This window comes from Giraffa tippelskirchi, chromosome 4, assembly GCF_054371585.1.
Source record: "Giraffa tippelskirchi isolate mGirTip1 chromosome 4, T2T-mGirTip1v1.2.pri, whole genome shotgun sequence".
NCBI classification, from domain to species: Eukaryota; Metazoa; Chordata; class Mammalia; order Artiodactyla; family Giraffidae; genus Giraffa; species Giraffa tippelskirchi.
In genome coordinates, this window is record NC_137278.1 from 155,799,124 (window position 1) to 155,824,287 (window position 25,164).

Sequence of the window (25,164 nt, forward strand, 5' to 3'; positions counted from 1 at the left end):
TGTAAGCCCCTACACTCCTCATGGAGTGGGGGTGGGGAGGACACAGGTCTTGAGGCATGAGCCTACTGTGTTCCCCTCTCCACTGGCTGAGAATAAAAGCCACCTTTCTATTTCCTCCAAACTCTGTCCGTATTTTTCATTCGGCTTCTGTGGACAGAGAAGCCCAAGATTTTGGCTGGCGACAAGAGGATACTTCGGGGTTAGAGTCAGTGATACTCACTGAAGAGGGTGAACAGGAAAATCTTGAAACTTCCATGCCAGAGAGCCTGGAAGCTGGTTGGCCATTCATAATTCTTTGTGTTCTTAATTCCTCCTGTCTGATCACTAGTCAATCAATTTCACCCCAGCCTGTGTGTGTCTGTCCCCTACAAACCATGTGGCTATGCCTGGTGGTCCTCGTGGGCCTGTACTACCTCCTGTGCCACTACTGGGAGAGGAAGGTGGTGAGCCACCTCCAGGACAAGTTTGTCTTCATCACGGGCTGTGACTCAGGCTTCCGGAGACTTCTGGCCAGGCAGCTGGACCTGAGAGGCTTGAGGGTCTGGCTGCATGACTGACAGAGCAGGGGGCCAAGCAGCTGAGGAACCAGACATCAGACAGGCTGCCAATGGTGATCCTGGATGTCACCAAGACAGAGAGCATCACTGCAGCCACCAAGGGGTGAAGGAGAGTGTGGGGGACAGTGGTACCCCAGATTTCTTATTTGTTTATATCTCACTGTGTGAAGGTAGACCCATTGTCAGCTCCCCGGGGAAGAGTCCAAGGTGTTTTCCTGGACGTGAAGTCCCACCTTTCTTCTTCATGTCATCCAGCTGACCTGCTGAACCTCTTCCACCCCTGCCCTTACCTTCTGACCTTGAGGCTCTGCAGTTTGGGGGAGAGATTTCCCTGATGAGATTGTGTCCTTCAAACTCTCTGTCTGGTGTCTCCTCCTCTCTCAGCAGAAGGTCTGGGTTTATTGTTGCTGAATGAGCAGGGTATTCAGGTTAGACTTTCTGGAGGAGGAGTGGAGGAGGTCTCTGGCTGGAAGGGTGCATGGTGGTGGGGGTGGGAGGGTGGGACGGAACGTGGGGTGGAGCCCAGGACTGGAAATGGGGTGTGTTCTCAGCTGTTGATCATGTTCTTGTTGGTTACCGATTGCCGTCCCACTTGTGTTTAAATGGATGACACTGAGCTCGCATGACTTGCCAAAGGAAGTCAGAAAACTACTATGGGGTTATTTCCTCTCTCTCTCTCTTTTTTCTGTTTTTCTTCTTCTGCATTTTCTTTTTATTACTACAATCATCCCGAGTTTTGCAAGGGAAGGAAAGAATTTTAATTTCTCTTATCTTACTACATGATCACTGTGGACACTCAGAAAAGGATAGGGATTAAGACCAAACACTCTGAAACAAGCTCATCTCCCAAAGATAAGTAATGTTAACATTTTGACATACGTAGTCTTCTGTTTTCATGTGTTAGTATCTTTTTCTTTCTGCTAAATAAGTATATGTAGATTTAGAACATTTCAAAAATTTCTTCAAAAACATCATAGATTATGGTTGAGAAAATAGTATACCTTTAAATAGCATTACTTATGAAAAAGTACTTTATGGTATGATTCATAATCATTTCCTACCTTTTATTCACCATATTCATCATAAATGATATCTCAGTTCAGTTCAGTTCAGTTGCTCAGTCTTGTGTGACTCTTTGCGACCCAATGAACTGCAGCACGCCAGGCCTCCCTGTCCATCACCAGCTCCCAGAGTTTACCCAAACTCATGTCCATTGAGTCAGTGATGTCATCTAACCATCTCATCCTCTGTTGTCCCCTTCTCCTCCTGCCTTCAATCTTTCCCAACATCAGGGTCTTTTCCAATGAGTCAGCTCTTCGCATCAGGTGGCCAAAGTATTGGAGTTTCAGCTTCAGCATCAGTCCCGCCAATGAATATTCGGGACTGATTTCCTTTAGCATGGACTGATTGGATCTCCTTGCAGTCCAAGGGACTCTCAAGAGTCTTCTCCAACACCACAGTTCAAAAGCATCAATTCTTCGGCGCTCAGCTTTCTTTATAGTCTAGCTCTCACATCCATATATGACTACTGGAAAAACCATAGCCTTGACTAGATGGACCTTTGTTGACAAAGCAATGTCTCTGCTTTTTAATATGCTGTCTAGGTTGGTCATAACTTTCCTTCTAAGAAGTAAGCCTCTTTTAATTTAATGGCTGCAATCACCATCTGCAATGATTTTGGAGCCCCCCAAAATAAAGTCAGCCACTATTTCCACTGTTTCCCCATCTATTTGACATGAAGTGATGGGACTGGATGCCATGATCTTAGTTTTCTGAATATTGAGCTTTAAGCCAACTTTTTCACTCTCCTCTTTCACTCTCTTTTATTTTTTTAAATTTTTAACCTTACAATATTGTATTGGTTTTGCCATACATTGACATGAATCCACCATGGGTGTACATGTGTTCCCCTTCCAGAACCCCCCTCCCACCTCCCTTCCCATCCCATCTCTCTGGGTCATCCCAGTGCACCAGCCCCAAGCACCCTGTATCATGGATTGAAATTGGACTGGCGATTATTTTCTCATATGATAATTAACATGCTTCAGTGGCATTCTCCCATATCATCCCGCCCTCGCCCTCTCCCATAGAGTCCATAATACTGTTCTATATATCTGTGTCTCTTTTGCTGTCTTGCATACAGGGTTATCTTTACCAATTTACTAAATTTCATATATATGTGTTAGTATACTGTATTGGTGTTTTTCTTTCTGGCTTACTTCACTCTGTATAATAGCCTCCATTTTCATCCACTTCATTAGAACTGATTCGAATGTATTCTTTTTAATGGCTGAGTAATATTCCATTGTGTATATGTACCACAGCTTCCTTATCCATTAATCTGCTGATGGGCATCTAGGCTGCTTCCATGTCCTGGCTATTATAAACAGTGCTGCAATGAACATTGGGGTACACGTGTCTCTTTCAATTCTGGTTTCCTCGGTGTGTATGCCCAGCAGTGGGATTGCTGGGTCATATGGCAGTTCTCTTGCCAGTTTTTTGAGGAATCTCCACACTGTTCTCCATAGTGGCTGTACTAGTTTGCATTCCCACCAACAGTGTAAGAGGGTTCCCTTTTCTCCACACCCTCTCCAGCATTTATTGCTTGTAGACTTTTGGATAGCAGCCATTCTGACTGACGTGAAATGATACCTCATTGTGGTTTTGATTTGCATGTCTCTGATAATGAGTGATGTTGAACATCTTTTCATGTGTTTGTTAGCCATCTGTACGTCTTCTTTGGAGAAATGTCTGTTTAGTTCTTTGGCCCACTTTTTGATTGGATCGTTTATTTTTCTGGAATTGAGCTGCAGGAGTTGCTTGTATATTTTTGAGATTAATTCTTTGTCCGTTGCTTCATTTGCTATTATTTTCTCCCATTCTGAAGGCTGTCTTTTCACCTTGCTTATAGTTTCCTTTGTTGTGCAAAAGCTTTTAATTTTAATTAGGTCCCATTTGTTTAATTTTGTTTTTATTTCCAATATTCTGGGAGGTGGGTCATAGAGGATCCTGCTGTGGTTTATGTCAGAGGGTGTTTTGCCTATGTTTTCCTCTAGGAGTTTTATAGTTTCTGGTCTTACGTTTAGATCTTTAATCCATCTTGAGTTTATTTTTGTGTATGGTGTTAGAAAGTGTTCTAGTTTCATTCTTTTACAAGTGGTTGACAGTTTTCCCAGCACCACTTGTTAAAGAGATTGTCTTGACCAGGAAACCCTCTCACCGGCGGGTGTGGGGGAAGATTTCTTATCTCGGAGGGCAACGTAACTGGGAGGAAAAAAACAAATAAAATCCACAGATTACGTGCCTAAAGCAACTCCCAGCAAAGAACCCCAGACGCTCGCATCATCCGCCACCAGCAAGTGGGGGCTGAACGGAGAGGAGCGGGCGGCACTGCCTAGGGTAAGGACCGGGCCCGAGTGCCCCGAGGGCAATCTGAGGGAGCTAACGTGAGATAGTAACCTAAACTGTGGGACAGCCAGAGAGAGAGCACTATCCCGCGAAAAGCCCAACTCTAAGGCACTGCCGGCCCGCTCACAGAACAAAGGACTGAGCGATACCAGAGGAGAGCTAGCCGGCTGTGGACCGCCCCATCTCCCGCCGGACACAGCAGGCAGGCGGAGCCCGCCAGAGCCGGAAAGGGGCAAACTCGGCTCCAGAGAGGGCACCCCCTACCAAACTGCAAACAGGCTCCCAGTTTCTAAGCAAAGACTGCCTGAGATCCCGGAGGGTCGACAGCCGCCGGGAGGGTCGCAGCCAGAGACCAGCTCCCCAGAACCGACACAAAGCACACCGGAGCCCGGCGCGCCCATAAACCGAGGCGGGGACCAGGGAGGTGATAAGCCGCACCGCCCCAACAGGGGAGAGCGTGCTCGCCAAACTCCTGGCCGCCTGAGCAGCTCCGACCGGGAACGGCACAAGCCGCGGGCGAAACCGAGTCTGCGCCTTTGTGGAGTAACCGGGAGCCTGAACCTGAGCGGCTTAGACCTGGGAAGTGCACGCAGCTCAGGGCCCGCTCCCCGGCCGAGCAACCTGAAGCCTGAGCAGGGTAGACGGGGAAAGCACACACGCCATGAGCGGGGGCGAACCCAGTGCGGCCGAGACACTGCGAGCTTACCACACACATGCCAGATTTGCAGTGTTCCTTCCTCCCCACAGCACGACTGAACAAGCGAACCTAAAGAGATCACCTCCACCGCTTTGTTGCAGGGCGGAAATTGATACTGAAGAGATCTCCAAACATAAGCCAAATAAACAGAGGGAAGCGCTTTGGAAGGGACAGGCCAACAGATTAAGATCCCTGTAGTTAATACCGACTGCATTGAAAAGGACCTATAGATCTTGAAAAGTATAAGCAGGAATAAGGATCTATCTGAAACTGAGCAGATCCCACACTGCTCACAACAGCTCCAGAGAAAGTCCGGGATATGTATTTTTTTTACTATTATTATTTTTTTTTAATTTTTTTTTTAAATTAAAAAAATTTTTTTCTCTTCTTTCCTTTTTCTTCAAGTCCTCTATTACACCTTTAACTTTCATAACCCACTATTAACTTACAAAAAAAAAAAACCCTATTTTTGAAGCAAACTACATACATATATCTTATACCTTTTGTGTTTTCTTTTTTTAATGTTTTTTTTCCTGTTATACTTTTTTTTCCTGTTTCTTTTTTTACTGTTTTACTGTTTTTTTTCTTTTTACACTGTTTCCCTTTTTTCTTTTTTTTTTTAGATTGTAAGTTTTATAAGAGTCTAACCTCTACTCTAGATTTTTAATCTTTGTTTTACATATTTGATATCAATTTTGTACATTTAAGAACCCAATCTTTAGGACCCAGTTTTACTCAGGAGTGTGATCACTGGCCTGATTACTCTCTCCCCCTATTGATGCTCTTTCTTGTCCCCCAGGGAACCTCTATCTCCCACCCTCCTCCTTCTCTTCTCAACCCAATTCTGTGAATCTCTGAGGGTGTTCTGGGTATTGGAGAATACTTCAGGAACAGGATACTGCCCAGATCTCTCTCTCCCCTCTTGATTCCTCCCTTTCTACTCATGCTCACCTCTATTACCTTCCTCCCCCCTCTCTATGTATCTCTGTGAACCACTCTGAGGGTTCCAAACTGTGGAAAGCACAGAGGGAAGTGCTTACTGGCTAGATTGCTCTCTCCACATTCGAATTCCCCTCTTCCCCTCCTGGTCACCTCAACCCCCCCCCCCCACCTCATCTCTCCATGTAACTCAGTGAACCTTTCTGGGTATCCCTCACTGTGGAGAATCTTTTCACCATTAACCTAAAAGTTTTATTATTGAGGCTGTATGGAAGGAGAAGTCTTGAGGCTACTGCAAGAATAAGACTGAAAGCCAGGGGAAACATTAATTAATAAGAGACCATCCAATAGCCTCCATATATACACTGAAACTAAGCTCCACCCAAGAGCCAATAAGTTCCAGAGCAAGACATACCACGCAAATTCTCCAGCAACGCAGGAACATAGACCTGAGCATCAATATACAGGCTGCCCAGAGGCACACCAAATCCATAGACATCTCAAAAATTAATACTGGTCACTCCATTGCACTCTAGAGAGCAGAAATCCAGCTCCACCCACCAGAACACCGACACGAGCTCCCCCAACCAGGAAGCCTTGACAAGCCACCTGTCCAACCCCAACCGCAGTGAGGAGCCTCCACAATAAAGAGGAACTTCATACTACCAGAATACAGAAGGGCCACGCCTAACACAGCAATCTAAACAAGATGAAAAGGCAGAGAAATACTCAGCAAGTAAAGGAAAATGAGAAATGCCCACAAAGCCAAACAAAAGAGGAGGAGATAGGGAATCTATCTGAAAAAGAATTTAGAATAATGATAATAAAAATGATCCAAAATCTTGAAAGCAAAATGGAGTTACAGATAAATAGCCTGGAGACAAAGGTTGAAAAGATGCAAGAAATGTTTATCAAGGACTTAGAAGAAATAAAAAGGAGTCAATATAGAATGAATAATGAAATAAAGGAGATAAAAGACACTCTGGAGGGAACCAGCAGTAGAATAACGGAGGCAGAAGATAGGATAAGTGAGGTAGAAGATAGAATGATGGAAATAAACGAAGCAGAGAGGAAAAAAGAAAAAAGAATCAAAAGAAATGAGGAAAACCTCCGGGACCTCTGGGACAATATGAAACGCCCCAACATTCGAATCATAGGGGTCCCAGAAGAAGAAGATAAAAGGAAAGGCCATGAAAAAATACTCGAGGAGATAATAGTTGAAAATTTCCCTAAAATGAGGAAAGAAATAGTCACAGAAGTCCAAGAAACCCAGAGAGTTCCAAACAGGATAAACCCAAGGCGAAACACCCCAAGACACATATTAATCAAATTAACAAAGATCAAACACAAAGAACAAATATTAAAAGCAGCAAGGGAAAAACAACAAATAACACACAAGGGGATCCCCATAAGGATAACAGCTGATCTTTCAATAGAAACCCTTCAGGCTAGAAGGGAATGGCAGGACATACTTAAAGTAATGAAAGAGAATAATCTACAACCCAGATTACTGTACCCAGCAAGGATCTCATTCAGATATGAAGGAGAATTCAAAAGCTTTACAGACAAGCAAGAGCTGAGGGAATTCAGCACCACCAAACCAGCTCTCCAACAAATGCTAAAGGATCTTCTCTAAACAGGAAACACAGAAAGGATGTTTCAACACGAACTCAAAACAACAAAGTAAATGGCAACGGGATCATACTTATCAATAATTACCTTAAATGTAAATGGGTTGAATGCCCCAACCAAAAGACAAAGGCTTGCTGAATGGATACAAAAACAAGACCCCTATATATGCTGTCTACAAGAGACCCACCTCAAAACTAGGGACACACACAGGCTGAAAGTGAAGGGCTGGAAAAACATATTTCATGCAAACGGAGACCAAAAGAAAGCAGGAGTCGCAATACTCATTTCAGATAAAATAGACTTTAAAATAAAGGATGTGAAAAGGGACAAAGAAGGACACTACATAAAGATCAAAGGATCAATCCAAGAAGAAGACGTAACAATCATAAATATATATGCACCCAACATAGGAGCACCACAATATATAAGGCAAATACTAACAAGTATGAAAGGGGAAATTAACAATAACACAATAATAGTGGGAGACTTTAATACTCCACTCACGCATATGGATAGATCAACTAAACAGAAAATTAACAAGGAAACACAAACTTTAAATGATACAATAGACAAATTAGATTTAATTGATATTTACAGGACTTTCCACCCCAAAACAATCAATTTTACCTTTTTCTCAAGTGCACATGGAACTTTCTCCAGGATAGATCACATCCTGGGCCATAAATCTAGCCTTGGTAAATGCAAAAAAATTGAAATCATCCCAGCCATCTTCTCTGACCACAATGCAGTAAGATTAGACCTCAATTACAGGAAAAAAACTATTAAAAATTCCAACATATGGAGGCTAAACAACACGCTTCTGAATAACCAACAAATCACAGAAGAAATCAAAAAAGAAATAAAATTATGCATAGAAATGAATGAAAATGAAAACACAACAACCCAAAACCTATAGGACACTGTAAAAGCAATACTAAGGGGAAGGTTCATAGCAATACAGGTGTACCTCAAGAAACAAGAAAAAAATCAAATAAATCAACTAACTCTACACCTAAAGCAACTAGAGAAGGAAGAAATGAAAAACCCCAGGGTCAGTAGAAGGAAAGAAATCTTAAAAATTAGGGCAGAAATAAATGCAAAAGAAACAAAAGAGACCATAGCAAAAATCAACAAAACTAAAAGCTGGTTTTTCGAGAAGATAAACAAAATTGACAAGCCATTAGCCAGACTCGTCAAGAAACAAAGGGAGAAGAATCAGATCAACAAAATTAGAAATGAAAATGGAGAGATCACAACAGACTCCACAGAAATACAAAGGATCATAAGAGACTACTACCAACAGCTATATGCCAATAAAATGGACAACTTGGAAGAAATGGACAAATTCTTAGAAAAGTATAACTTTCCAAAACTGAACCAAGAAGAAATAGAAGATCTTAATAGACTCATCACAAGCACGGAAATCGAAACTGTAATCAGAAATCTTCCAGCAAACAAAAGCCCAGGACCAGACGGCTTCACAGTGGAATTCTACCAAAAATTTAGAGAAGAGCTAACACCTATCCTACTCAAACTCTTCCAGAAAATTGCAGAAGATGGTAAACTTCCAAACTCATTCTATGAGGCCACCATCACCCTAATTCCAAAACCAGACAAAGATGTCACAAAAAAGGAAAACTACAGGCCAATATCACTGATGAACATAGATGCAAAAATCCTTAATAAAATTCTAGCAAACAGAATCCAACATCATATTAAAAAGATCATACGTCATGACCAAGTGGGCTTTATCCCAGGAATGCAAGGTTTTTTTAACATCCGCAAATCAATCAATGTAATACACCACATTAACAAATTGAAAGCAAAAACCATATGGTTATCTCAATAGATGCAGAAAAAGCCTTTGACAAAATTCAGCATCCATTTATGATAAAAACCCTCCAGAAAGCAGGAATAGAAGGAACATACCTCAACATAATAAAAGCTATATATGACAAACCCACAGCAAACATTATCCTCAATGGTGAAAAATTGAAAGCATTTCCCCTAAAGTCAGGAAGAAGACAAGGATGCCCACTTTCACCACTACTATTCAACATAGTTTTGGAAGTTTTGGCCACAGCAATCAGAGCTGAAAAAGAAATAAAAGGAATACAGATAGGAAAAGAAGAAGTAAAACTCTCACTGTTTGCAGATGACATGATCCTCTACATAGAAAACCCTAAAGACTCTACTAGAAAATTACTAGAGTTGATCAATGAATATAGTAAAGTTGCAGGATATAAAATTAACACACAGAAATCCCTTGCATTCCTATACTCCAATAATGAGAAAACAGAAAGAGAAATTAAGGAAACAATACCATTCACCATTGCAACAAAAAGAATAAAATACTTAGGAATATATCTACCTAAAGAAACAAAAGACTTATATATAGAAAACTATAAAACACTGATGAAAGAAATCAAAGAGGACACAAACAGATGGAGAAATATACCGTGTTCATGGATTGGAAGAATTAATATAGTGAAAATGAGTATACTACCCAAAGCAATCTATAGATTCAGTGCAATCCCTATTAAGCTACCAATGGTATTTTTCACAGAACTAGAACAAATCATCTCACAATTTGTATGGAAATATAAGAAACCTCGAATAGCCAAAGCAATCTTGAGGAAGAAGAATGGAACTGGAGGAATCAACCTGCCTGACTTCAGGCTCTACTACAAAGCCACAGTCATCAAGACAGTATGGTACTGGCACAAAGATAGAAATATAGATCAATGGAACAAAATAGAAAGCCCAGAGATAAACCCACGCACATATGGACACCTTATCTTCGACAAAGGAGGCAAGAATATACAATGGAGAAAAGACAATCTCTTTAACAAGTGGTGCTGGGAAAACTGGTCAACCACTTGTAAAAGAATGAAACTAGAACACTTCCTAACACCGTACACAGAAATAAACTCAAAATGGATTAAAGATCTAAACGTAAGACCAGAAACTATAAACCTCCTAGAGGAAAACATAGGCAAAACACTCTCCGACATAAATCACAGCAGGATCCTCCATGACCCACCTCCCAGAATATTGGAAATAAAAGCAAAAATAAACAAATGGGACCTAATTAAAATTAAAAGCTTTTGCACAACAAAGGAAACTATAAGCAAGGTGAAAAGACAGCCTTCAGAATGGGAGAAAATAATAGCAAATGAAGCAACAGACAAACAATTAATCTCAAAAATATACAAGCAACTTCTGCAGCTCAATTCCAGAAAAATAAACGACCCAATCAAAAAATGGGCCAAAGAACTAAACAGACATTTCTCCAAAGAAGACATACAGATGGCTAACAAACACATGAAAAGATGCTCAACATCACTCATTATTAGAGAAATGCAAATCAAAACCACAATGAGGTATCATTTCACACCAGTCAGAATGGCTGCTATCCAAAAGTCTACAAGCAATAAATGCTGGAGAGGGTGTGGAGAAAAGGGAACCCTCTTACACTGTTGGTGGGAATGCAAACTAGTACAGCCACTATGGAGAACAGTGTGGAGATTCCTCAAAAAACTGGCAAGAGAACTGCCATATGACCCAGCAATCCCACTGCTGGGCATATACACCGAGGAAACCAGAATTGAAAGAGACACGTGTACCCCAACGTTCATCGCAGCACTGTTTACAATAGCCAGGACATGGAAGCAACCAAGATGTCCATCAGCAGACGAATGGATAAGGAAGCTGTGGTACATATACACAATGGAATATTACTCAGCCATTAAAAAAATACATTTGAATCGGTTCTACTGAGATGGATGAAACTGGAGCCCATTATACAGAGTGCAGTAAGCCAGAAAGAAAAACACCAATACAGTATACTAATGCATATATATGGAATTTGAAAGATGGTAACGATAACCCTATATGCGAGACAGAATAAGAGACACAGATGCATAGAACAATTTTATGGACTCTGAGGGAGAAGGTGAGGGTGGGACATTCTGGGAGAATAGCATTGAAACATGTATATTATCATATGTGAAACAGAACACCATTCCATGTTCGATGCATGAGACAAGGGCTCAGGGCCGGGGCAATGGGATGACCCAGAGGGATGGGATGGGGAGGGAGGTGGGTGGGGGGTCCAGGAAGGGGAACACATGTAAACCCATGGCTGATTCATGTCAATGTATGGCAAAAACTATTACAATATTGTAAAGTAATTAGCCCCCAACTAAAATAAATAAATTTATTAAAAAAAAAGAGATTGTCTTTTCTCCATTGTATATTCTTGCCTCCTTTGTCGAAGATAAGATGTCCATAGCTGCATGGATTTATCTCTGGGCTTTCTATTTTGTTCCATTGATCTATATTTCTGTCCTTGTGCCAGTACCATACTGTCTTGATGACTGTGGCTTTGTAGTAGAGCCTAAAGTCAGGCAGGATGATTCCTCCAGTTCCATTCTTCTTTCTCAAGATTGCTTTGGCTATTCGAGGTTTTTTATATTTCCATACAAATTGTGAAATTACTTATTCTAGTTCTGTGAAAAATATCATTGGTAGCTTGATAGGGATTGCGTTGAATCTATAGATTGCTTTTGGTAGTATACTCATTTTCACTATATTGATTCTTCCGATCCATGAACACAGTATATTTCTCCATCTATTTGTGTCCTCTTTGATTTTTCATCAGTGTTTTATAGTTTTCTATATATAAGTCTTTTGTTTCTTTAGGTAGATATATTCCTAAGTATTTTGTTCTTTTCATTGCGATGGTGAATGGAATTGTTTCCTTGATTTCTCTTTCTGTTTTCTCGTTGTTAGTGTATAGGAATGCAAGGGATTTCTGTGTGTTAATTTTATATCCTGCAACTTTACTATATTCATTGATTAGCTCTAGTAATTTTCTGGTGGAGTCTTTAGGGTTTTCTATGTAGAGGATCATGTCATCTGCAAACAGTGAGAGTTTTACTTTTTTTCCAATCTGGATTCCTCTTATTTCTTTTTCTGCTCTGATTGCTGTGGCCAAAACTTCCAAAAATATGTTGAATAGTAGTGGTGAGAGTGGGCACCCTTGTCTTGTTCCTGACTTTAGGGGAAATGCTTTCAGTTTTTCACCATTGAGACTAATGTTTGCTGTGGGTTTGTCATATATGGCTTTTATTATGTTGAGGTATGTTCCTTCTATTCTTGCTTTTTGGAGGGTTTTTTTTTTTTATCATAAATGGATGTTGAATTTTGTCCAAGGCTTTCTCTGCATCTGAAATAATCATATGGTTTTTATTTTTCAATTTGTTTATGTGGTGTATTACATTGATTTGTGGATATTGAAGAATCCTTGCATCCCTGGGATAAAGCCCACTTGGTCATGATGTATGATCTTTTTAATATGATGTTGGATTCTGTTTGCTAGGATTTTGTTAAGGATTTTTGCATCTATGTTCATCAGTGATATTGGCCTGTAGTTTTCCTTTTTTGTGACATCTTTGTCTGGTTTTGGAATTAGGGTGATGGTGGCCTCATAGAATGAGTTTGGAAGTTTGCCTTCCTCTGCAATTTTCTGGAAGAGTTTGAGTGGGATAAGTGTTAGCTCTTCTCTAAATTTTTGGTAGAATTCAGCTGTGAAGCCATCTGGTCCTGGGCTTTTGTTTGTTGGAAGATTTCTGATTAGTTTCAATTTCCGTGCTTGTGATGGGTCTGTTGAGATTTTCTATTTCTTCCGGGTTCAGTTTTGGGAAGTTGTACTTTTCTAAGCATTTATCCATTTCTTCCAAGTTGTCCATTTTATTTGCATATAGTTGCTGATAATAGTCTCTTATGAGCCTTTGTATTTCTGTGTTGTCTGTTGTGATTTCTCCGTTTTCATTTCTAATTTTGTTGATTTGATTCTTCTCCCTTTGTTTCTTGATGAGTCTGGCTAATGGCTTGTCAATTTTATTTATCTTCTCAAAGAACCAGCTTTTGGCTTTGTTGATTTTTGCTATGGTCTCTTTTGGTTCTTTTGCATTTATTTCTGCCCTAATTTTTAAGATTCTTTCCTTCTACTAACCCTGGGGTTCTTCATTTCTTCCTTTTCTAGTTGCTTTAGGTGTAGAGTTAGGTTATTTATTTGACTTTTTTCTTGTTTCTTGAGGTGAGCCTGTATTGCTATGAATCTTCCCCTTAGCACTGCTTTTACCGTGTCCCATAGGTTTTGGGTTGTTGTGTTTTCATTTTCATTCGTTTCTATGCATATTTTGATTTCTTTTTTGATTTCTTCTGTGATTTATTGGTTATTCAGCAGCATGTTTTTCAGCCTCCATATGTTGGAATTTTTAATAGTTTTTCTCCTGTAATTGACATCTAATCTTGCTGCATTGTGGTCAGAAAAGATGCTTGGAATGATTTCAATTTTTTTGACTTTACCAAGACTAGATTTATGGCCCAGGATGTGATCTCTTCTGGAGAAGGTTCCGTGTGCGCATGAGAAAAAGGTGAAATTCATTGCTTTGAGGTGAAATGTCCTATAGATATCAATTAGGTCTAACTGATCTATTGTATCATTTAAAGTTTGTGTATCCTTGTTAATTTTCTGTTTAGTTGATCTGTCCATAGGTGTGAGTGGGGTATTAAAGTCTCCCACTGTTATTGTGTTATTGTTAATTTCCCCTTTCATACTTGTTAGCATTTGCCTTACATATTGCAGTGTTACTATGTTGGGTGCATATATATTTATAATTGTTATATCTTCTTCTTGGATTAATCCTTTGTTCATTATGTAGTGTCCATCTTTGTCTCTTTTCACAGCCTTTGTTTTAAAGCCTATTTTATCTGATATGAGTATTGCTATTCCTGCTTTCTTTTGGTCTCTATTTGCATGAAATATCTTTTTCCAGCCCTTCCCTTTCAGTCTTTATGTGTACCTTGTTTCAAGGTGGGTCTCTTGTAGACAACATATATAGGGGTCTTGTTTTTGTATCCATTCAGTCAGTCTTCGTCTTTTGGTTGGGGCATTCAACCCATTTACATTTAAGGTAATTATTGATAAGTATGATCCCATTGCCATTTACTTTATTGTTTTGGGTTCAAGATTATACACCCTTTCTGTGTTTCCTGTCTAGAGAAGATCCTTTAGCATTTGTTGGAGAGCTGGTTTGGTGGTGGTGCTGAATTCTCTCAGCTTATGCTTGTCTGTAAAGCTTTTGATTTCTCCTTCATATTTGAATGAGATCCTTGCTGGATACAGTAATCTGGGCTGTAGATAATTTTCTTTCATCACTTTAAGTGTGTCCTGCCATTCCCTTCTGGCCTGAAGAGTTTCTATTGAAAGATCAGCTGTTATCCTTATGAGAATCCCTTTGTGTGTTATTTGTTGTTTTTCCCTTGCTTCTTTTAATATTTGTTATTTGTGTTTGATCTTTGTTAATTTGATTAATATGTGTCTTGGGGTGTTTCGCCTTGGGTTTATCCTGTTTGAGACTCTCTGGGTTTCTTGGACATGGGTAATTATTTCCTTCCCCACTTTTGGGAAGTTTTCAACTATTATCTAGAGGATTTTCTCATGGTCTTTCTTTTTGTCTTCTTCTTCTGGGACTCCTATGATTCGAATGTTGGTGTGTTTAACATTGTGCCAGAGGTCTCTGAGGTTGTCCTCATTTCTTTTCATTCTTTTTTTCTTTTTTCTCCTCTGTTTCATTTATTTCTATCATTCTATCTTTTACCTCACCTATCATATCTTCTGCCTCTGTTATTCTACTGTTGGTTCCCTCCAGAGTGTTTTTTTATCTCATTTATTGCATTATTCATTATATATTGACTATTTTTTTATTTCTTCAAAGTGCTTGTTAAACCTTTCTTGCATCTTCTCTGTCCCAGGTTATTTATCTGTAACTCCAATTTGTTTTCCAGATTTTGGATCATTTTCACTATCATTATTCAGAATTCTTTATCAGGTAGATTCCCTATCTCTTCCTCTTTTATTTGATTTGGAGGGCATTTATCCTGTTCCTTTACCTGCTGGGTATTTCTCTGCCTTTTCATGTGGTTTATATTGCTGTGTTTGGGGTGGCCTTTCTGTTTTCTGGCAGTTTGTGGTTCCTCTTTATTGTGGAGATTCCTTGCTGTGGATGGGGTTAGACGGGTGGCTTGTCAAGGTTTCCTGGTTGGGGAAGCTTGTGTCAGTGTTCTGGTGGTTGGAGCTGGATTTCTTCTCTCTGGAGTGCAATGAAGTGTCCAGTAATGAGTTTTGAGATGTCAGTGGGTTTGGTGTGACTTTGGGCAGCCTGTATATTGAAGCTCAGGGCTGTAGTCCTGCGTTGCTGGAGAATTTGTGTGTTATATCTTACTCTGGAACTTGTTGGCCCTTGGGTGGTGCTTGGTTTCAGTGTAGGTATGGAGGCGTTTGATGAGCTCCTATCGGTTAATGCTTCCTGGATTCAGGAGTTCTCTGGTGTTCTCAGGATTTGGACTTCCTTGTAGCTCAGTGGGTAAAGAATCTGCCTGCAGTGCAGGAGACCCGGGTTCGATCCCTGGGTTGGGAAGATCCCCTGGTGAAGGAAACGGCAACCCACTCCAGTATCCTTGCCTGGAAAATCTCATGGACAGAGGAGCCTGGCGGTCTGCAGTCCATGGGGTTGCAAAGAGTCGGGCATGACTGAGAGACTAACACTAACTCCTGTCTCTGGTTTTCAATCTTATTCTTACAGTAGCCTCAAGACTTTTCTATCTATACATCACCAATGATAAAACATCTAGGTTAATGATGAAAATTTTCTCCACAGTGAGGGACACCTGGAGAGGTTCACAGAGTTACATGGAGAAGAGAAGAGGGAGGAGGGAGATAGAGGTGACCAGGAGGAGAAGAGGAGAATCAAAAGGGGAGAGAGCAAGCTAGCCAGTAATCACTTCCCTATGTGCTCTCCACAGTCTGGATCTCTCAGAGATGTTCACGGAGTTACACAGGGAAGAGAAGAGGGATGAAGGAGACAGAGGTGGCCAGGAGGAGAAAAGGGGGAATCAAAAGGGGAGAGACAGATCCAGCCAGTAATCAGTTCTCTAAGTGTTCTCCACAGCCCGGAACACACAAAGAGATTCACAGAGTTGGGTTGAGAAGAAAAGGGGGAGTGGAGAGATGGAGGTGACCTGGTGGAGAAAAAGGAGAGTTAAAAGGGGGAGAGAGCAATCAAGCCAGTGATCTCCCAAGTAAAAATGGGTACTGAAGATTGGGTTCTTGAAGATACAAAGTTGATAACAAATACTAAAAGGCAAAGATTAAAAATCTAGAATAGAGGTTAGATTCTCAAAAATACAATATTAAAAAAAGAGGGGAAAAAAAAGGAAAGAAAAGAAAAAAGAAAAAAAAACCCACCAGAGTCACAAAAATTATAAAATATATATATATGAAGTTTGCTTTAAAAATAGGGTCTTTTTTTTTTGCAAGGTAATAATAGGTTATAAAAATGAAAACTGAAGGAGTAATAGGAGACTTAAAAATAAAAAATAATAATAAAATAAAATAAAAATAATAAAAAAGTTTTAAAAATTTAAAAAATGATAATAGTAAAAATATATCTAGGACTTTCTCTGGAGCTATTATGGACAGTGTGGGGTCAGTTCATTTTCAGATAGTTCCTTGGTCCAGCTTGTACTCAAGGTCTATAGGCCCCTTCCTATGTAGTCGGTGCTAACTACAGGGTTTTAATCTATTGCACCTGTCACTTCCAAAGCAGTTCCCTCTGTTTCTTTCAGCTTCTTCTGTTTGCTGGTCTCTTCAGTGTCTAATTTCTGCCCTGACACAAGGGGGGTGGTAATGGTCTTTTTTTTTTTAGTCTCACTTGTTCAGTCATGCTGTGGGGAGGGAGGAACACTGCAAACAAATCTCACTGGCGTGTGCTCACAATGATTTGGCCACACTGGGTTTGCTCTGCTCATGGCGTGTGGGCTTTCCCAGTCTACTCTGTTCAGGCTCTAGGTTGCACTGCCAGGAACTGTCTGAAGTGGGCCCCTGGGGTTGCCTGTACTTCCCGAAGGTTTAAGCCTCTCAAGTTCAGGTTCCTGGGTACTTCGCAAAGGCGCAGACTTGGCTGAGCCTGGGTTTTGTGCCCTTCCCAGGTCTGAGCAGCTCCGGTGACCAGGTTTTTGGATAGCGTGGTCAGGGGCTGTGCCTTTTTCCCTTCCCCTGTCCCAGCCACTCGGTTTTCTGGGTGTACAACAGGCGCAGCTTCCCAGGTGTGCCGTGTGTCTCCCCAGGGGAGATCTCTGGCTGCAACCCTCTCGGTGGGTGTTGATCTCCAGAGTCCCAAGAAGTCCTGGTTAGCAACGAGGTCTCCTTGCAGTTTGGTATAGGATGCCTCTCTGGGGCCGCGATTGCACCCTTCTGGCTCTGGCTGCCCTGCCTGCCCATCTCCAGCAGGGGATGGGCCGGTCCACAGCAGGCTTGCTCTGCTCAGTCCTTTGTTCTGTGAGTGGGCCTGGTGGTGTCTTAGGTTAAGGCTTTTCTCGGGAAAGCTATCCCACGGTCTAGGTTGCTGTCTCAAGCTAGTTCCCTCAGATTGCCCTCAGGACATTCAGGCCCAGTCCTTACCCAAAGCAATGCAGCCTGCCCCTCCCTGCCTAGCTCCCACTTGCTAGTTGGGGACGCGCGTCTGGGCTGTGGCTCTGCTGGGTGTTGCTGTTAGGTATGTAAACCACGGGTTTTAATTATTTATTTATTTTTCCTCCTGGTTATTTTGCCCTCTGAGATTTCAAGGCTCGCCACAGACCCTCTGGAGAGAGTGTTGCCTCGTGTTTGGAAACTTCTCTCTTTTTTAAGACTCCTTCCCGAGACAGATATCCGTCCTTACCTCTTTTGTCTCTTTTTATCTTTTATATTTTGTCCTACCTCCTTTCGAAGACCATGGGCTGCCTTTCTGGGTGCCTGCTGTCCTCTGCCAGCATTCAGAATTTGTTTTGTGGAATTTGCTCAGCGTCTAAATGTTCTTTCAGTAAACTTGTTGGGGAGAAAGTCATCTCCCCGTCCTATTCCTCTGCCCTCTTAGGACCGCCTCTCCTCTTTCACTTTCATCAAGAGGCTCTTAGTTCTTCTTCACTTTCTGCCATAAGGGTGGTGTCATCTGCATATCTGAGGTTATTGATATTTCTCCCGGCAATCTTGATTCCAGCTTGTGCTCCTCCAGCCCAGCATTTCTCATGATGTACTCTATATATAAGTTAAATAAGCAGGGTGACAATATACAGCCTTGACGTACTCCTTTTCCTATTTGGAACCAGTCTGTTGTTCCATGTCCAGTTCTAACTGTTACTTCCTGACCTGCATACAGGTTTCTCAAGAGGCAAGTCAGGTGGTCTAGTATTCCCATCTCTTTCAGAATTTTCCACAGTTTCTTGTGATCCACACAGTTAAAGGCTTTGGCATAGTCAATAAAGCAGAAATAGATGTTTTTCTGGAACTCTCTTGCTTTTTCAATGATCCAGCGAATGTTGGCAATTTGATCTCTGGTTCCTGTGCCTTTTCTAAAACCACTTGAGAAGGGAATGGCAAACCACTTCAGTATTCTTGCCTTGAGAACCCCATGAATGGTATGAAAAGGCAAAAAGATAGGACACTGAACGATGAACTCCCCAGGTCGGTAGGTGCCCAATATGCTACTGGAGATCAGTGAAGAAATAACTCCAGAAAGAATGAAGGGATGGAGCCAAAGCAAAACCAACACCCAGTTGTGGATGTGACTGGTGAGAGAGACAAGGTCTGATGTTGTAAAGAGCAATATTGCATAGGAACATGGAATTTTAGGTCCATGAATCAAGGCAAATTGGAAGTGTTCAAACAGGAGATGGCAAGAGTGAACGTCAACATTCTAGGAATCAGCAAACTAAGATGGACTGGAATGGGTGAATTTAACTCAGATGACCATTATATCTACTACTGTGGGCTGGAATCCCTTAGAAGAAATGGAGTAGCCATCATGGTCAACAAAAGAGTCTGAAATGTGGTACTTGGATGCAATCTCAAAAACGACGGAGTGATCTTTGTTCTTTTCCAAGGCAAACCATTCAATATCACGGTAATCCAAGTCTATGCCCAACCAGTAATGCTGAAGAAGCTGAAGTTGAATGGTTCTATGAAGACCTACAAGACCTTTTAGAACTAACACCCCAAAAAGATGTCCTTTTCATTATAGGGGACCGGAATGCAAAAGCAGGAAGTCAAGAAATACCTGGAGTAACAGGGAAACTTGGCCTTGGAGTACAGAATGAAGCAGGGCAAAGGCTAATAGAGTTTTGCCAAGAGGACGTACTGGTCATAGCAAACACCCTCTTCCAACAACACAAGAGAAGACTCTAAACGTGGACATCACCAGATGGTCAACACCAAAATCAGATTGATTATATTCTTTGCAGCCAAAGATGGAGAAGCTCTATAAAGTCAGCAAAAACAAGACCAGGAGCTGACTGTGGCTCAGATCATGTACTCCTTATTGCCAAATAATATCTTGGTAAACTTCTTTTTACCCAAGTCCCTAGACTATAATCATGTATATTGATTGTGTCTCTGATAACAAGCGGTTGGAGAATATTCTTCCTACAAGGCAGGCGTGTTTCTGAGCAGAGGAGGAACTCAGCTCTCTGTGTGGATATTTCTGGCAGTCCTACACCACCAATCCTGAATGCCTGTTCTTGCTGTCCTGAGGCTTCTGGTTACTAAGTGTTTACTTTAAATAAAACCTTGAGATTCTCTTGATTTGTTCCACTCTCTCCTTCCCCAATGTGTTCACAAGTCTGTTCTCTATGTCTGTGTCTCCATTGCTGCAGTGCTAATAGGCTCATCAGTACCAATATAAATTACCATATGTCAAATGGGTAGCCAGTGGAAATTTGCTGTATGATGCAGGGAGCTTAGATCAGGTGGTTGATGACCACCTAGAGGGAGGGGTTAGGGTGGGAGGTGGGAGGGAACATTTGTATACCCATGGTTGATTCACATTGATGTGAAACCAGACAATATTATCCTTCAATTCAAGAAATTATCCTTCAATTAAAACTTTAAAAGAAAAAGATATAGTCAAAATAGAAACCCTTTGGGTTGTGTCTTTGATTCCTGCAAAGTAGGTTCCTTCAAGCTGGTGAATCTTTCCTGAGGAGATGGGCCAGAGTGATCTCTTAGATGAGTGGGAGGACATGTGGGGTTTTCTGGGGTATAGGGTGAACACTGTGTTCTGTAGGTGATGGGTGAAGAGAGGGAGCCCAGCGTCCCCTGGAAATACTCCATGTAATTCCCCAGATTCCAGCAGGGACATGACTCAGTATTGATGGGGGTGTTTCAAGCCCAGGCTCTAGAGGTCAATACCAGGCCTGTCCACAATTTCCCCCAACCCAGGATTTCAAATCTTATTTATCTAAACAATCTGCATCCATATGATACTCATGTTTGTTTGTGTCTTTTATCCAATGTCTCTTTTTTGTCTCTCTGTTTCCCTCTCTTTCCCTTATACTAGCTGTTAATCGCTGAGTCCTGAAGATGTCAGAAAATCTGAAAACCTTTCTTTATCATGTCTGCAAAGACAACAGGGATTGTGAAAGACACAAGTTCACCCTCTAAGTTAGAGACTGTAGACACACAAGATTTCCTCAAGCTCAATACCTGCCTTCATCAACTCTGGGGTGCTGGTTCCTTGTCACCAGGCAGTAGATGGGGTGTGAAGACTGAGCACATCTTCTGGTCTCCCACTGCTCACAGGGTCTGGACTCCCTGAACACCTAGGAGCATGTTGGTCTTTGTTCCAGTCGCTCCCCCTGCAGCTTCTCTCCTAAAGTCTTCCCTGGATTGGAAGGTGACTTGGCACCAAGACTGGGTCCTCTCTCCTGGACCCAGCACAGTGTTGTCTTCTCATCCTCACTCTTCCCTGGACTCTGGGATCTGGTGAAAGATGCCAGCACTTGTACACCCATGGCACCCAACCAGTGGCTGACCAATCAGGACTTCGTGAAGATTCTGGATGTGACCTGTTGAGGGTGATTGATGTGACACAGTCTGCTACCTCTGGTGTGGAAGGTGAGGGGCCGTGTGGTCAACGTCTCCAGCATCATGGGCTGGGTGTCCCTCAAAGGTGGAGTATACAGCATGTCCAAGTACAGTGTGGAGGCCTTCTCAGAATCCCTCAGGTAATGCCCTGGGATGGAGGCCCTTCTTCTCTTTGGCTTCTGTGCTCTGAGTAAGGAGTAGTAGTGGGGTGGTAGTTTCTCCAGGGATTTTCATACATCACAGACCTAATGGTTCTTCCTTCCACATCCCTCTCCCTTACCTTGTGTAGGTCCATCACTGGGAAGCACCTTCATGTATTTCCCATGCCCAGTTGGTCCCAGACTTATAGAGCTTGATTCAACTTATTCCTGCCTTGCAGGAGGGCCCATGGTCAGAAATTATTGGAGGCACAATAACGGGTAGATTTGACTGTGCAGGCCTTCCATGTGCTCAGCTGCTAGCGTATTTATGCTCTAAGAGCCCTGGGGGGAAGTGTACCCCTTAAAGCAATTAGTCAAGAGAGCAACATAGTCAAATCAGTGGTAGAGACCACAGGCTGCAGAGAGCAGGTGGCTCTGATGTGTGGGAACTCTGTCCACAAGCAGGTGGATGCTCCTTAGAGGACAGAGGGGTTACTGGGGTGGGAGAGGGGAGACAGGGGATGTAACTATGGAAAGACAGAATGTGCAAATGGTGATTGATTGGAGTGAGAGGAATAGGAGGAGGCAGCATTTAAGTGATGCTCTGCAGCACAGTTGGTAGGATGTGGCACTGATAGGCACAGGGTGCAAAATAATTGGGAAAATGGTCAAACTCTATAGAGAAGCAGTAACATCACCATGAGTTTATTTCCCTGGCTTCTGCGTCTCACAACTTCTGAGAGTTCCCAGCCCATCTCACCCAGCCCTGTACTGGTGTCTGACAGTTCTTTCGTGTTCTGCTTGCACAACCTCTCACGTCCTTGCCCCTCATCCTGCCTACATTACAGGAGGGAAGTCTCCTACTTCAGAGTGAAGGAGGCTATGATTGAGGCCGGTTACTTCCTGACCAATATGACCCAAGATGAGGTGTTTAATGGAAACCTCCAGACATCATGGGATCATGCCAGGCCAGAGATCCAGGAACTCTATCGAGACAAGTTCCTTGCCTACCGTGAGTTAGCTATGGGCTTTGGAAAAATATTCAGAAATACATCGTTAGTACCTACTCCAGTCTCAGTTCCATCCTCCAGGCTCTCTGTTACCCACAGTGGGGATATGAGGTCATCCCTAAGGTCTCTGTTTGGTCAACTGGTGACAGAAGGGAAGGATCGAGACTTGGTAGAACTAGAGAACAGTTTCTCTTCAGAAACCCTTTTAATTTGGAAAGGAGACTGATGCCACAGAGGGATACACCACTGGAATCATGGCAAGCTGGTGTTAGGACCACCTTTTTTCAGGTGCCTCAATTTTTAGGGTGGGTAGAGACCTCCAGTATGTAGTACACGTATTCCCTGGAAAGGTACTAGAGGGCGCTAACTTAGTGTGGAAGTGTATTTTTTGCTAGATGCTAGGACACATTACAGTGAAATCTATTGATATGGTATGGACCATGACTTGGGAAGAGATCTGAATTTTTGGAAAGTCAAGTTGATCTGGAAGTGGGAGGGCTGGAAAATGAGAATAACTAAGATGGTTCTTCTGGAAAGACATGAAGACATCGGATTTACTGAAGCCACTGTGGGCTGGAAATCTGTCCTTGGTGACTGACTGCATGAAGCATGCCCTGCTGCCTGCCACCTCCGCACTAGATACTCACTTGGCTGGGACTCCAATTTCTTCTATCTTCCCATGAGCTACCTGCCCTGCTTCCTAGTGGATCTCATGATGTATTGGCATTACACTGGGCCTGCTAAGGCCCTGTAATCCAAGACTGGGGAGCATGGTAGGGGGCATTCGGGTTGTACATGGGGAGAGTACACATGGAGGGAGGGAAATAGAGTGGAGAGGGGGATTCTCAGGGCTCCATAACACACATTCCACCTCATTTCCCACTTACTCCCCAGGCTTTGCTTGGGTCATTGCTTAGGACTCTAAGAAATTAGGAAGAAAGAGACAAGATTGGGCCTGAGGAACTGAGGTCAGATGCTCATGCCTCCGTTTTGTCCCTTCTGTATTATGACCCACATCAGCTGTGAAAAGCCATACTTTGGGGAGGACATGAGACAGTAGGGGTTCAGTCCCCTGTGCTTTGGCTCTGTCCTCCTCTTCAGATGAATCTTTCCCATGTCCTGTCTCCCTCTTCCTCAGGATAGAAATGATGGGCAGGGATATAAAAGCCCTTCTTCCCTGAAGGTGTCTGTTGATAGTAAATGGTGTCCAGCAGCCTGATCCAACAACCTAGGTGCCAATTCAGTGGCCTTGGCAGGTTTGGGTACAGAAACCAGGTTTTGATCCATCTTGGAAACAAGAATTTCCATTGATTATTTTTTCCTTAAAATTTCATTTTAAAAGTTCACCTACTAGAATACAAGCTAGGGCTTCATGGTTAAACTGAAAACACTTGATTTTCAAATTATTATTTATGACACACTCAAACAGTACCAGTCTCACCAAACCAAATGAAATCAAATAAAGCATCATTGATTCACTATATGACTTGGGGGTGTGTGTTCAGGATGTATGGAATCATCCCCAGGAATCTTGTCCAGAATGTCAGAGTGCTTGTAAAGTTAAAATTCCTGACCCTCCTTGCTGGTCCCATAACAGGTTGAGGGACAAAGGGCGGCACAGGGATGGGTCCTATGGCCACCTCTTTGATTGTTGACTCACGGGTTCTAACTCAGAGAAAGCTGAACAACAAAAGCATTGAAAAAGAAGTGCAGTGCACACCAGCCGAGTCTTCAGGCTGGACCCTCAGGGGATTCCCAGTCCTCCTCCTTCCAGGCTGCTTTCTTTGGGGGTGGAGCCAGGTGTGGTCTGATGGACGTGAGCAGGGGCTGGAATCTGTGCCAGAGACCTTGCAGCAACCACAAGGCAGTCTCCCTCCTCCTCCCCTTGGCCGTGCTGGTGCTTTTGGAGAACAGGTTCAGTGTTTCCCCAACTCTAATATTATCTCTTCCCAGAATCAGACACCTAGGACCCAAAGGCAGGATTTGTCTGTCCATTTTGAGAGCTCACTCCAATAGCGGGCCAGCAGATAGGTAGGGCTGGAAACAAGGTTGCACAATTAGCCCTCACTCGTGGCCCCTTTCAGCCCCATGTCATTTTATAAGACTTTCTCTCTTCAGAGGACACGTCTTGGGAGGAGATGAGGGGATGGGTGTGGAATGCCCTGTCTTGACTGTGGTCCTCCTGAGACTAGGAGAACACCACCAGGGGGCGACACCCTGCTCCCAAGCATATAGTCTTGACAGTCGCTGCCTTGGAATGTGACCCAGCTGCAACTCCCAGGATCAAAGATGCAGAGATTTTAGTCAGTGAGTCTCCCTAACAGGATGGCCCCAGAAAGATGTCTTCTTGTGGGCTCTGCAGCTCTCAGATGAGTGAGAGTCACCCCAACCTCCTCTCTCGGGTCTCTCCTGACCTTCCTGTGGTCTTCCCCACTTGGCATGTAGCATGGAGCTCCTGACAGGCCCCAAACCCACGCTGTACCTTTCAGGATTCACAGAACAGAGGCAGAAGCCCTGAGAGCTGGCACCAGTCTGTTGCATGGCCCCATGGGAATTTATGGTTGATGCTTTCATGGTCACTGAGAAAAAAAAGTGTCTCGTTACTTTGAGTAAAGAAACCACAACCTTCTTTCTTAGCAGGGTTAGTGTTTTTATAATAATTGCATGTCCCCCAGCTTCCTGACAGTTTCCAGGGCACCATCCTCCATCCTGGCCTTCTTCATCCTCACCCTTTGGGGAGCACCTGTAGGATGGTCCTGTAGGTCACCCAGGAAGCAGACAGAGGCTGCTTTCTGCAGGAGCATCCTTTCTA

General features: G+C 42.6%; 1 pseudogene; it reads left to right on the top strand.

Annotated features, from left to right (window-relative positions):
* The first annotated feature begins 374 nt into the window (after positions 1-374).
* LOC145545008 (retinol dehydrogenase 16-like) lies at positions 375-23,106 on the top strand (annotated as a pseudogene).
* Positions 23,107-25,164: the final 2,058 nt, after the last annotated feature.